Source organism: Triturus cristatus, chromosome 1_1, assembly GCF_964204655.1.
Source record: "Triturus cristatus chromosome 1_1, aTriCri1.1, whole genome shotgun sequence".
NCBI classification, from domain to species: Eukaryota; Metazoa; Chordata; class Amphibia; order Caudata; family Salamandridae; genus Triturus; species Triturus cristatus.
Window position 1 is genome coordinate 809,479,652 of NC_140579.1, and position 14,560 is coordinate 809,494,211.

Sequence of the window (14,560 nt, forward strand, 5' to 3'; positions counted from 1 at the left end):
CCTTTTTTAGAGCAGGGTCGAGGTCGCAGCAGAGGCAGGAGAAGAGGAGCAGTACATTGGCAAACAGACCAATCTCTACACAACATCCACAACAACAAAGGTCCGCAACCAGCGAGAGTGAGCACAGACACAACGACCTAGTAATTAATTTAAGTTCCAAAACCCTTACATCAGTTGAACTGAGTGTCCTTAACAAAGGGTTAGGTTTTGTTCCAACAAATCAAGGGGACTTATTCAAACTTAGATGTGAGATTGCAAAGTTTTTCAGAAAAATACGGTTGCATTTCTTTTTTAAATCCAAGGACATCACGGATACTAATCAGACAGTGACGGTCCTTCTAACACTGGCCTTAAGTCACCCTCAACTTTCAATCCTCCGGCTCATCTTATACCAGATCAGGTTAAAGTTTTTGAACAGGCGGCAACCCATGATATTATTTCATTGAAATCTAAGAATGGGAATACTTATCAGAACTTATCCAAAGTTGAAAAACTAGCTTTAACAAGTTTGGCTAATGATACAATAACTATCAAGCCTGCCGATAAAGGCGGGGCTATTGTCATCATGGACAGAGTCATATCGGAGAGAGTGCATAAAACAACTTAATGACACCAGAGCATACAAGGTCCTCTCCGAAGATCCTACTTTGAGACGAACTACTGAAATCCATGACCTCGTTAACAAGGCAAAAGAGGAAGGATGGATAACCTAGCAGGAATCTGAACTTTTAATTACCAAATATCCTGTCATGCCATATTTCTATGTCCTTCCTAAAATACATAAAACTATCAGACCACCACCTGGTCGGCCCATCATTTCAGGTATAGGTTCACTCCTTGAACCTTTATGGATTTCTTTTTGCGTCCTCTGGTGAAAGCTATGCCAACATATCTGCAGGACACAAAAGATGTTCAGACTCTTACCAGATATTGCTTTCGACACAGAGACTGACCTGTTGGTCAGTTTTGATGTAGAATCACTCTACACTTGCATTCCGCAAGAAGAAACCCTGGAAGCGATTAGGGGCCTTCTGGACACCAGTGTTATTGACACCATTACACCCACACACTTCATTATGGAATGTGCCAGGCTGGCCATGAGGGAAAAAAATATCAAATTTGAAGAAAAAATATATCTTCAAACCTCAGGAACATCTATGAGCAGCATTTTTGTGCCGAGCCTGGCCAATCTGTATGTTCATCTTTTTGAACAGAATAGTGTGTTGAACATCTGTAACCCATTTTTGGAACAAATCCTGGTGTGGAAGAGATATATAGATGATATCTTTGTGGTGTGGCGTGGGACAGTGGCTACACTTTTAGACTTCCACTCTTGGCTCAACTCTCAGAATAATTTGAGGTTCACAGTCATATGACAAAGCCACACTACCCTTTCTCGATATCTCGATTTGTCCTAAACTAGGAAGACTCGGGAGTGATCTTTATAAGAAACCTCAATCTAAGAACTCGTTACTCAGCTTTGAGAGTCATCATCCGAAATCTCTTCGAGAGAATTTACCTGTGGGACAGTTCTTACGAATTCGGCGCAATTGCTCAGAAAGAGAGAATTTTGAACGCCATTCAGAAGAACTGTCGAAACAACTGAAGGACAGGCAATATCCCAAACATTTGGTTAAACAGGCCTGGAAAAGAGCGTCTAACAATAATCGGGATGCATTGTTGGAACTTCCTTTACCCAAACCTCCACTGACAAGAATTACTTGTGTTAACACTTTCAGCACACTATAGTGTGCAAAAAGCCGTTCGGAAACACTGGTGCATCCTCAATGTAGGAAATGAGAATATTCCACCACCACTTTTCTCATTTAAAAGAGGTACCAATCTGAGAGACAGCCTTGTACATACAAGACCGAAAGGCAAAGTTGGTACGCCGGCTCTGACATTATGGAATCTACCACCTGTAACAGGCCATTTTCCCTGTGGATCTTGTTCAGTGTGTCCGCAAACCCAATCTACTAAAACAGTAGACATTGGGACATATCGACCTTGGGTCCTAAAGAAGCATACGAATTGCAACACAGATAAGGTGATCTACCTGATCACTTGTCCTTGTTCCCTCAGGTATGTGGGAATGACGACCCGCAAGATTAAGGTACGCATCAGTGAGCATAAAAGTACCATCAGGCGGAGTAGACAAGCCACTAAATTGACCAATCATTTTCTCGCACTAAAACATAAACCGGAAGACCTTAGGTGGTTAATACTAGAACAACCCTTTATTCCACCTCACGTCACAGATCACAAAATTCCTGTTCATAAAGGAACAAAAATGGGTATTTAAACTGGGGAGTGATTGCCATGGATTAAAAGACGAAATACCATGGAGAGCATTTTAACACTGTCCTTTGGTTTTTCATTCCTGTCCCAGGCTGAATCTAGGATTTAACAACTTACTTCCAGTTGAAGATTTTTTGCCCTATTTGTAATTTTTACGACAATTTTTTCTTGACCTAATTTTACGACAATTTTTTCTTGGTGTAATGAGCATTTCTAATGATAACGAGCATTTGCCTTTGGAGATCTGGCTGATGCTCTAGATTCTGCCAAGAGTTATTCACTATGTGAAGGGCATTATTGGTACCTCAACTCTAAATGCTTTATAATTCTAATATTTTGGGAACCTTTGAGTTTTAGGTTCACCCCGTATATATTAGACTTTACACCATGACTTAACTATACCTATCACACTTAGTTATACTACATATCTAGTAAAGACGAGACATGGCGCGTCAATTGTGGTGACATTTTTTTATGTTCTATGTACTCCCCTGATGCATGCTAACTATGCGTCCGTTTGTTCAATGCGAGCGACGCGAGTAGTGTTTCGAGGGACACCAATGATTTTTACAGATCCATGCGCTATGCATTCTTACGGTGCACGCTGACCAGATTAGCATTTTCTATAAAATGATGAGTCCTTTCTTCTTTTTCATTATATATACACATTGATGGATGTAGCATAATTATACTACAAATCCCAGTAAGAGTAGCTCTGGCACGCCCAACGTGATGACGCTCTTTGTATGCGCCAGACGTTCTATTGCGTCCTCTTGCCTCGCGCGAGTCACGCAACTTACGATACTAATGATATTTATAGACCCCCTTTTCCCTAAAGCCGGTACTTCCCCTTCAAACTCCGGAACAGCGAGGGGTACCAACGGATAGGTGAGTGAGGCGAGCAGTCTTCTTTCTTTTTTGGATATTTTGGTTTTGCCTCGACATGTGTGCATTCCAATATTGCTTGTAATTAGACACAAGATATAGCTGTGTGTTGTTGGACTAGTCCTTGCCTAGATAATCTGGTCAGGCGGACTAATTTTAAAATGACCTTCTGCCCTTAACATCTGCTCTTTTGAGCATTGGGTTTGACTTTAATCAGCGTGGATATTGCGAAGTTGCTGAGTGCCAGAGTAAGAATTAAGCCTAGATAATTTGGTCAGGCGTACTGATTCTTAGAATGACCTTCTGCCTTTAATAACATCGGCTTTTCTGAGCATTGGGTCTGACTCTAATCAGCTTGGATATCGTGAAGTAGCTGAGTACCAAAGTAAGAATTAAGCATACATTTATCATCAGCACCTTAACATATTTTCAAGGGCTCCTGTTACTGTTCTGCCTTGATTTTAACATGTGCATTATGAGAAGGAATATGCTACTTACCAGTATGCATCTGTTCTTGGCATGTAGAGCTGCAGATCTATACACTGTGCATAGATCACCATCTGGTGTTGGGCCCGGATGTTTGCAGTTTGTTTTTCTTCTTGGACAGTCTTTGGAGGTCACGAGTTCGGTGACTCCTCCTTCGGTCCGTACTGCGCATGGGCTTCGGCTCCATCCTCAGATTGTTTTTCGCCAGCAGGGAAAAGATGGAGCGTAGTGATCATACTAAGAAACCCATGTGTGTTGTATCTAAATAAGATAGACTGGAACGGATACAGGTAGCCAGGGAGGCGGGTGGGCGTGTATAGATCTGCAGCTCTACATGCCAAGAACAGATGCATACTGGTAAGTAGCATATTCCGTTCGAGGCATATGAGCTGCAGATTATACACTGTGCATAGATTATATAGCAGTACCCAACCCTAGCGGCGACCACCAGTATCCGTTGCAGTAGTTTGAAACAGTGTCTTTAGTACAGCCTGGCCCACACTAGCTTGTTTGGAGTGCACATCTACACAGTAATGTTTTGTGAAGGTGTGCGGTGTTGACCATGTGGCTGCCTTGCAGATGACATCCAAGGTTCTTGTATAGTGAACGCTTGTATCTCACTGACCCTTCTAAGGGAAGTGATAGCTACGAGGAAAGCTGTTTTCCAAGTGAGGAACTGTAGCTCATACTTGTGCATTGGTTCGAAAGGCGGACCCATTAGTCTTGTAAGAACTACGTTTAGATTCCATACAGGGGAAGGTGGTGCCCTGGGTGGAATTACTCTTTTAAGACCTTCCATAAAGGCTTTAATAGCAGGCACTCTGAACAGTGATAAATGCTGTCTGTTTTGTAGGTAAGCAGCAATTGCTGCTAGGTGTAGACGTATGGATGAATATGCCAGGTTACACCTGTGATGATGGAGCAGATAGCATAGGATGTGCTGTATGGATGCGTCTAAGGGGTCGATTGTATTGTTACGGCAGTAAACAACAAATCTCTTCCACTTTGCGGCATAGCATGCTCGAGTGGTAGGACGTCTGGCTTCCTTGATAATGTTCATGCAATCAGGAGGAAGGTTAAGGTATCCAAATTCTAAGATTTCAGGAGCCAGATCGCTAGGTTGAGCTGAGCTGGGTCCGGGTGCCTGATTTCTCCATGGTTCTGGGTTAGGAGGCATGGAGACAGGTGCAGCTTTTGGTGTGGGACCACTGAGAGCTGTAGTAGTGTGGTGTACCACGGCTGCCTGGCCCATGTTGGAGCTACCAGAATGAGTGTGAGGGAGTGCTGTTGTAGCTTCCTTACCACTAATGGAATTAGTGGGAGAGGTGGAAAGGCGTATGCAAATTTGCCTGACCAATTCATCCATATCGCATTGCCTTTGGACAATGGGTGTGGGTATCCGGCGGCGAAGCTTGGGCATTTTTTGTTTTCGTGGGTGGCGAAGAGGTCTATCCGAGGATGCCCCCACTTGTGGAAGAATGGGTGAAGAACTTGTGGATGCAGTTCCCATTCGTGCATTTGCTGCGTTTGTCTGCTGAGCCGATCTTCCATGGTGTTTTGTACGCCTGGGACGTGTTGTGCCAGGAGAAAGATTTTTTGTGGAATTGCCCATCTCCATATGCTCTGTGCTAAGCGGGAGAGCTGGGGAGAGTGTCCCCCCCTGTTTTTTAATATAATACATTGCAGTCATATTGTCTGTGCGAATTAGGACTGCCTTGGCTGAAATTTGTTTCTGAAACTATTTCAGGGCTAGAAAGATCGCCAATAACTCCAGATGGTTGATGCGGAGTAATCTCTGTTGTGGCGTCCATAGACCTTGCACTGTGAGGTGTAATAGATGCGCTCCCCAGCCGGAGAGCGGTGCGTCCGTTGTTAGAATCACCTGAGGAACCGGGTCCAGGAACGGTCGCCCTTTGGAAAGGTTTGTGGTGTTCCACCACTGCAGAGATCGATGGGTGCGGCCGTCCACCAACACCAGATCCGTCAGCTGACCCTGGGCCTGGTTCCACTGGCGTGCTAGGCACTCTTGGAGTGGACGCATGTGAAGTCTTGCATGAGGCACTATGAAAATGCAAGACGCCATCATCCCTATTAGTTTCATGAACACTCTTGCTGGGAGAGAGTGCTGAAGAAGGAACTTTTGGCGCAGGGCTTGCATGCTTGCGATTCTGGCTGAGTTGGGATAGGCTATAGCTTTTGAGGTGTCTATAGTGGCACCGAGGTATTGCTTTGTGTGAGACGGTATTAAGTGGGACTTTTGGTGATTCACCGTAAAGCCTAGCTGGTGGAATAGCTGTATGGTAGTGTTTGTATTCTGTACGCACTGGTGGTAGGACGCGGCTTTTATGAGCCAGTCGTCCAGGTAGGGGAAGACTTGAATGTTTTGTCTTCGGAGGTGTGCTGCCACTACTGCCAGGCATTTGGTAAACACCCGTGGTGCGGTTGTGACCCCGAAGGGGAGAACCTTGAACTGATTATGGTGGCCGTCCACCACAAATCGGAGGTACTTTCTGTGAGCAGGGTGTATTGGGATATGAAAGTATGCGTCTTTCAGGTCCAGTGTAGTGAGAAAGTCGCCCTGACGGGGGAGTGGGAGAACTTGTTGGAGAGTTACCATATGAAAATGGTCTGAATGGATGTATGCATTTAGAGGCCGGAGGTCTAGAATGGGCCGTAAGGTCTCGTCTTTCTTCGGTATGAGAAAGTATAAAGAGTAGACCCCTAGATTTTACTGATCGACGGGTACCTGCTCTATCGCGTGTTTTTGCAGGAGGGAGAGTACCTCTTGTTTCAGAAGTGTGGTATGTTCTTGTGACATCGCACTGTGTCTGGGTGGAATATTTGGGGGGGTAGAAGTTAGTTCGAGACAGTACCCTGACCGAATAATTTGGGTTACCCATTTGTCTGATGTTATGGCCTCCCAGGTTTGAAGGAAGTTTTGTAGTCTGCCCCCGACCGGAGTGGAATGGTCTGGGGGGAGCGGGGGAAAGTCATTGCGTGGGCGGTGTGGCAGAACAGGCGGTGTTGGTTTTGCCCCTACCTTTATTATTTCCCAGATATCCACCTCTTTGGTAGCCCTTTGAGAAGGTATTTTGAGGAGGGGACTTGTAGGAAGTGGAGGTGTTAACGGAAGAGTAACCTCTGCCGGAGCCTCGAAAGGAGGAACGGCGAAAGGAGCGTCTAGGGGTTTGTGATTGCAGGGCTCCCATAGACTTCGCTGTATCCGTATCCTCCTTCATTTTTTCCAAGGCTTCGTCTACTTTTGGGCCAAATAAGTGTTGTTGGTCAAAAGGGTGGTTCAATATAGATGCTTGGACCTCTGGTTTAAAGCCTGAAATCCTGAGCCAGGCGTGACGGCGAAGCAGGACACTGGTGTTTATAGCCCTGGACGCCGTGTCTGCTGCGTCAAGTGCGCATTTAATCGAGGTGTTGGTAATCTTTCCCTCTTGTATTAGCTCATGAGCTTTATTCTTATATTTCTCCGGGAGATGCTGCATGAGAGCCTCCAGCTCATCATAGTGCGCCCTATCGTACCGCGCCAGCAGCGCCTGCGTGTTGGCGATGCGCCACATATAGGCAGCTTGCGAGGCGGTGCGTTTGCCTGACGCATCAAAAAGCTTGGACTCCTTATCGGGTGGTGGAGCCTCACCAGATGACTGAGAGTTGGAGCGCTTCCTAGCTGTGGAAACCACTAGTGAGTCTAGGGGCGCAGGTCCTTTAATATAGACAGGATCCGTGGGGGATGCCTTGTACTTCTTTTCTATTCTGGGGTTTAAGACCCTAGCTCTAACTGGGTCTTTGAAAACCTCTGTGGCATGCTTGGTCACCCCTTTAAGCATGGCTAATATAGCGGTGGATTTATCTGCTATGTCAAATGTGTCAAGTAGGAAGTCTTCCTCAACTGGATCACTGTGTAATTCCACCCCATGGTAATGTGCCGCCCGTTGTAAGAGGTGGTGGAACCCCAGGGAGTCCTCTGGTGGAGACGGCCTGGATGGATAGAGATCATCCTGAGGCACATCTGGGACATTGGGATTGTGATAATCCTCCCATGGGTCAGGTGTTCCCGGAGGAGTGGGGTCCTGCGGGGCATCTGTGGGATCATAGAATGGATCTCCGTGGTCATCAGGGTCTGGAGACGGGGTTGGAGACCGATGAGGCAAGGGTGGAGAAGGTGGGGGCGGAGATGGAGGGGGTGGAGATGGAGGGGGTGGAGATGGAGGGGGTGGAGATGGAGGGGGTGGAGATGGAGGGGGTGGAGATGGAGGGGGTGGAGATGGAGGGGGTGGAGATGGAGGGGGTGGAGATGGAGGGGGTGGAGATGGAGGGGGTGGAGATGGAGGGGGTGGAGGGGGAGGAGGAGGAGGAGGTGGTGGTGGTGAACGGGGATGTGGCAGAGTCCTTCCGTTTTGGTGGTGGAGGAGGAGTTGGTTTGTCCAAAAGTCTTTTCTTGGCAGACAAAATTAAAGGTCCAGTCCTTGGATCCTTTGTTAAAGTCTTTTGAAGAGGATCCGGTACGAAAAGCTCCTCCGGCACCGATTCGTCCATCGGTGCCGACGTTTTCGGAACCGAAGGCTTCGTCGGTTTATCCGCACCATGCTTTCGCTGGGTGTCTGATTGTTTGGTCGGCGCCGAGGCATGCTTCGACACGGAAGCGTCGGTGCCGAGGGATCTGTGTTTGGTCGGCACCGAGAGGCCAGGTTTCGACACCGATGGCTTCGGAACGGAGCTTGTTTTCTTCGGCGCCGAAGAATGTTGGTCGGCGCCGCTAGGAGGCTGGCTCGAGCCCGAGCCGCCGGGAGACTTGTGATGCTTTTTCACCGGGCCCGAAGGTGGGGTGATGGAAGCAGTATGCTTGGCTTTCCCTAGGCCCGGAGGCGAAAGGGTAACTGAAGTCTCTTTCGGTATGGGTGCGGGAGGGGGTAGAGTACTCCCGACCCTCTGCGCCGGTGGGATCTCCTCCACGTCGGAGTCGTCGGCCTCGGAAGCGCTGACGACATCTTCCTCCTGCTCGGTGTGCTGCTGTCCCGAAGCTCCGGTGTCTTCTCCGAAGATGTCAGGTGGAGCAGAGGTCGATGAGTGCCCCATGGTGCGTCGAGCTCGTCGATCCCGAATAGTCTTTTTCTATCGAAAAGACTTGCAGGCGGGGCAGTCTCGGGCCTCGTGTTCGGGAGAGAGGCAGAGGTTGCACACCTGATGGAGGTCGGTGTGGGGAAATTTAGACCCACATTTTGGGCACTTCTTGAAGGGAGTCCTTTCCATCGGCCGAGACCAGAGTCGAGATAGGCCCGAAGGCCGCTGCCTGGAATCGAGGAAATGCCGAAGAGAGAGATGAAGAAGTCGATTCAGTCTAAAGAATCTCGATGGACGGGGATTTTTCGTCGAAGGTCGAACTGGAAAGGTTCGAAGCCGGAGCACGAAGTATTACATCCGAGCCCGATGGCGGAAAAAAACAATCTGGGGATGGAGCCGAAGACCATGCGCAGTACGGACGGAAGGAGGAGTCACTGAACTCGTGACCTCCAAAGACTGTCCAAGAAGAAAAACAAACTGCAAACATCCGGGCCCAACACCAGATGGCGATCTATGCACAGTGTATAATCTGCAGCTCATATGCCTCGAACATAATGTTACCAAATCCGCATTTTTGATACTGGTGTCCTGACTGTTGAGACAATTGTATTTTAGAGCGGTGCCTCATGACCTGAGCAGTTGCCAGGTGAGGTGCGTACCCGCAACATACCGGGTAAGTACTTTCTCAATCATCATAGAACACCGTTTTGGTGCTAAGATACATCATTAGTATTGTGCATAAATGGTAAAACTTTCCATATGCTTACTTGATCCTTGAGTGACTGTCATTATTACGAATAGGATTCTCTGCAAGTATCTTTTTGTTTTATTGTTTCTAGGTTTCGTTCTGGAATCACTATCTGCCCATTTTCTCCAGGACTTACAGAAGTGGTCAGGTTGTACTGTTACGAAATTGAAATCTTCTTTGTTTGTTTAATACATTAACACTTCTTTGCACTAGCTTATCCCATGGTCCTGACGAAAGCCCGGATTCGAATATCTATGGGCTGAAACATGTAGACCTGTTTCCTCACAGCTATTATTTCGAGCTGTATAAGCACTGTTTTTACCTTGGCATCACGACAGCGCCTCATTAAAATATTTTTGGGTCTTGATAGCCAATCTTAATATCACTTTTCTTTTTTCACATCACTGGCACTGCAAGCATCACCCCCATTGAAATCATATAGGCTACTCTCATATAAATGATATGGTTATCCACTCTGGGACTTATCTGTAACCACGATTTACGTTTCTCAAGTAAAAAGTGGTTTACCGATAGTTCTTGGTTCCCAGATGATGAAGCAAGCCACTTGTTGTGGGTGATGGGAATCATTGTTTAATTAACTTATACTATGATGTATTACCTAGAAACTATCAGTTAATCCTTTTTCGTTTTCATTGCTAAATGAAACTAGCCAGTTGTGAATTAGGGCTTTTTTGATGGTTTTAGCAGGAAAGAGAAGTCTGGGGATGGGACGATAGCTACTGGGATCCGTAGGATCCAGGCTGGGATTTTTAAAAGAGGAAGTACAGATGCTTTTTCTCAATCACTCGGGAAAAACCCAGTGGTGATCTTTTTATTAAAGATGATCGCAAAGTAACTTGCAACGATCTCGGGGGCCAAATGCATGATGTTTATGGGACATGGATCATAAGGGGACCTTTAACAGCAACAGCTAAAGTGTCTGAGTCGCAGCTGAAGCCTTGGATTTGGCAACGTTTAATATTAGTATGTGCTTACTAAAGCTGGATGCCTCCGCTCTTTATGCTAGAATTGCCAATGTCAATCTTCTCTCTCAGTCATGGGTCTTAGAGGAGATATTCTCAGAAGTTGTACTTCCTCACGTCATGACTGGGATGCAGGCAGTTGGTTCAGGATCAGAATCCAAGCTTTCAACAGGGATGTTGAGAAATTGGCTCTGTATATACTGTTCCCAAATAGGGACAGGGTGTACACAGTCCCCAGAGGTTTGGCAGAGGCTAAAGTTACATATAACCTTACTCTCTAAAGTGGTAGCTTGGTCGAGCAGTAAGGCAGTATCAGAGGACAGTGTAAAGCATTTGTTGTACACACTCAGTCAGCAAATGGTCTCACACTCAATAACTGAACTCTAGGCCAATGGTTTATATATAAAACATATATGCTGGTTTTATTTTAGAACCAACAATAGGTATTAAAATATACTTTCTCAGAATGAGATGCTTTATATAAATACTTTTTCAATATGCAGTTGGCTTTTGTAGAAAGTTACAAGTGGTTGCAATAGGCAAAACAATTTTAAACAAAATAATGCATTAAGTTCAATGGCAGTTTCAAGTTATTTGCAATAGATTACTTTTCGGATTACTTTTGTGATTCCAGGACTGGATCCTAGATTCAGTCCTGGGACAGTAATTAGAAACAAGTGATAAAAGTCGACTTAGTTACTGGTATGATTTTTAGACAATGTTTTGCCATTTTAAAAGTTGACACTTAGAAAATATTTCATAGAAAACAGTCAATGATTCCCTATGGAAGAAAATTCAAGTTGCAGGTATAGTATGTTCTCGTTACTTTTGTAATCCAGTACTGGTTGCCTAGACTCAGTACTGGGACCTTTATCCAAAACAGGTAAGTAATTACATTTTCACAATTTATACGATTTTTAAATATTGAAAGTTTGCAGAAATCGACACAGAAGAAATTTCACAGAAAAACAGTCCATGGTTTCCTATGGAAGAAAATTAGGTTACTGGTAAGTACGGTTGTGAATATTTTTCAGAGTCAGTGCTGGGAACCGAGATCCAACACTGGGAGCTCGCCTAATAGCAGGCGAGTACCTTCATTTTCGTTACTCGGCTGATTTTTGGTGAATATTTCAAGTTTTGAAAAGACCACACAGAAGAAATTTCAGGAAAAACCAGTCAGTGTTACCCTATGGAGAAAATCGAGTTATTGGCTTTAAGGTAAGTACTCGACTGGCAGAGTTAAGGTTCTGGGCATAGACTCCGGGGTCTCCCAGGGTCAGGTAGGTACAGTTGTGACACCCTCAGCGGCACAGGGGCAGCTGGGTGCAGAGAGAGTTAGGCCCAATGTTACCCTATGGGAGACAGGGGGGCCTTGGTTGGTGGCTGCTGACTAGCAGGCCACGCGGCTGTGGGAGCTCGGCTCCTGGTCACTTGCTCAGGGCAAATGGGGAAGTAGATAGGTGTAGAGGTTACACTGCCAGGCCACTCGGGCGGCTGGGTGCAGGGTGCTTTTGAGCCTTCGGGCGCTCAATTGGTTTCAATGGGAAAGCTCCGGTTTATAAAAAGACTGCAAGCTAGAGGACGAAGATTCTTCAGGTACCACCACCACAAGAGGTAAGTTGGGTAGTTGGAGGATAGGTAGGTACCCCGCAGTCAGGCACAGGGGGCCGCGGGGCGCCGGGTGCAGGGGTGCCTTTTGGTGTCGGGAAATCTTACCCTCTGTTGATCGCGGTTGGGAGGGCACCTGGTTCTGAGGCTGCAGGCGTCGTCAGGAGCGTTCGAGGGAAGTCCCTGGGTGCCGGACTCGGGGTCACAGTCGCCGTGGGGTCGTCCTCGTGGTCTTTGTTCGCTCCGGCACAGGCCAGGCTTGGCAGGTGCAGAGAGTGAAGGGTTCACTGTTCCGGGCTGATGCCAGGGATTAGAAGCATATTTTGAGTAGAGCCTCTACTCATGGGAGTCCCAGGTGCTTAGAACAAAAAGATAGCCAGGTCCTCAGGGATTTGTGAGGTTGCTGGCCACAAGAGATGCCGGGTTGGAGTAGGATCGAGGGTCGACAGGCCGGTAGGGCTGGGGCCAAAGCAGTTGGTGTCTTCCTCTTCTTAGCAGCTGCAGGGCAGGTCTTCTTTCTTCTTCCTCTTCTTTGTATTTCCGAATCTGGGGAAGGAATGTTCAGGGTGCCCCTAAATACTAGATTTAGGGGCGTTACAGGTAGGTGAAGGGCAGGAACCGATGGGTCCCTGTCCTGGGGTGGGTACACCCCCTATCGTGCCTCTCCTGTGGGAGGAGGGCAGTAGCCTAGTCCTGATTGGGCAGGGCTTCCCATCTTCAAGATGGCCAGCGCCCGGAGATGTGCTTCACCTCACCTCCCCCACCTTCCGGCCAGGCTTCCCACCAGAGCGGGGCTGCCAGTGGCCTGGGGAAGCTCACAGAGGCTGCATGCCTTTGAAGCTTCGCCCTTCCCATCCTGGGGGAGGAGATTTAGCACCTCGCCCAGGATGTGCATTGTTGCAGGCCCAGGAGAGCAGGGGCTCCCCTACCCAGGGGTCCAGCAACATGTCTGCTGTGTGGCAGCCTAAGCAGCCTCCCAGACCAGACGTGGATTGTGGGTTAGGATTCAGGGGGCATCTCTAAGACGCCCTCTGGGGTGCTTGGCACATTAAACCACACACTGGCATCAGTGCGGGTTTAATGTGCCGAGAAGTTTGATACCAAACTTCAGTCTTCAGTGTTGCCATTATGGTGCTGGGGCGTTCGTGTTTGACGAGCTCTCAGCACCATGTGCTCTTAAATGGCAGCACTGCACTTAATGCCCAGGAATGGACCTGGGTACTGTAGGGGCACAGGGCTCATGCTCCTGTGCCCACACCACTGGCATAGGGCACCCACCTAGAGGGTGGCTGATGTATGCCAGGGCAGTGTAAGTGGTGGGCATGGCACACAGGGATGTGTGCCATGTCGGCTCTTTATTTTGTCTTGTACCCAGACACTCAGCCTGCAAGAGCAGTGTGTGAGAGTTAGGGTACAGGGCCTCTAAGGGTGGCACAATGAGTGCTGCAGCCGGCCTTCCCTGATCACAAGGCCCGGGGGACCTAGGGTACCATTTACCAGGGGCTGACATGTGGCCAGGGTTTCCCAATTTGGGTTTTGGCTGTTTAGGCAGTTTTTAGGGAAGGAACACAGGCCCTGGGCACCGGATTGGCAGGAGCCCAGGGCACAACAAGGAAAAGTGCATCAGCTATCAGGCAAAAAAGGCGGGGGGGTTACTGCAACAGAAACCCATTTTCTTACAGATGTCTTCCATGAAGCCAATACCATCTCAAAAAAAGAAAAGCCAGAAAAATAAAGTAGGGCAAGGCCTTACTTCTACCAAAAAGAACATCAGAATTTTGGAACTGAATTTCGATGTGAAAAATGTTTAAAAAGCCAAATTGAGACAGAGCTCCAGAACACCGTACCTTTCTGAACGTGCGGTAGAAAATCTGGCAGTTGGAAGCCTTTGCCTAAGGAAGAGGTATGAGCGCTGACTGGTTGAAGCTCAGGTCGAAAATGAGGTGGGCTGGCTGTATGTCTTTATTCAAGTTAGGGAGTGTAATGGTACACTACATTAAAACTGATTACCGAGGGTTCCCAACCCGAAGACTGTATAATTGAAGCATGTGAATCCGTGATAGATACAATGCTGGAAACGATTAAAAACTGTCAAGAACCAGGAAGGAAATGAACAGCACTGCCTTCAGCCAGGTCTAACATTCAGCACTAAGTTGATTAAATAAACTGTTTCAACAGCATCAGAGTTACTCGAATCCTTCAACATATTGGGAAAAGTAAAAAAACAATTAAAAAACAGCTACATCAGTTTGCCTCATCAAAAGAAATAAAACAACTGAGGCGTAGGAGCACTGGACAAAAACTGAAGTATACCTAGACCACAAAAAGGACTCTTACGCTGGAAGCTATGACAGTGCATCACTGCGACTGACAAATTCCAGCGTCTAGAAGGTGGGACGTTCCAATATGTGAGTGGATCCTGCACAGTTTATCAAGGCGTGGTAACCAGTCTATAATCAGAGTCAGTGAGTGAAGATGG

The 14,560-nt window shown here is 47.1% G+C and overlaps 1 protein-coding gene across 6 annotated transcripts in view; it reads right to left on the reverse strand.

Annotated features, from left to right (window-relative positions):
• Positions 1-14,560, reverse strand: part of CDC27 (cell division cycle 27) — a 1,680,535-nt gene that overhangs the window by 1,160,604 nt on the left and 505,371 nt on the right. The window lies entirely within an intron of this gene.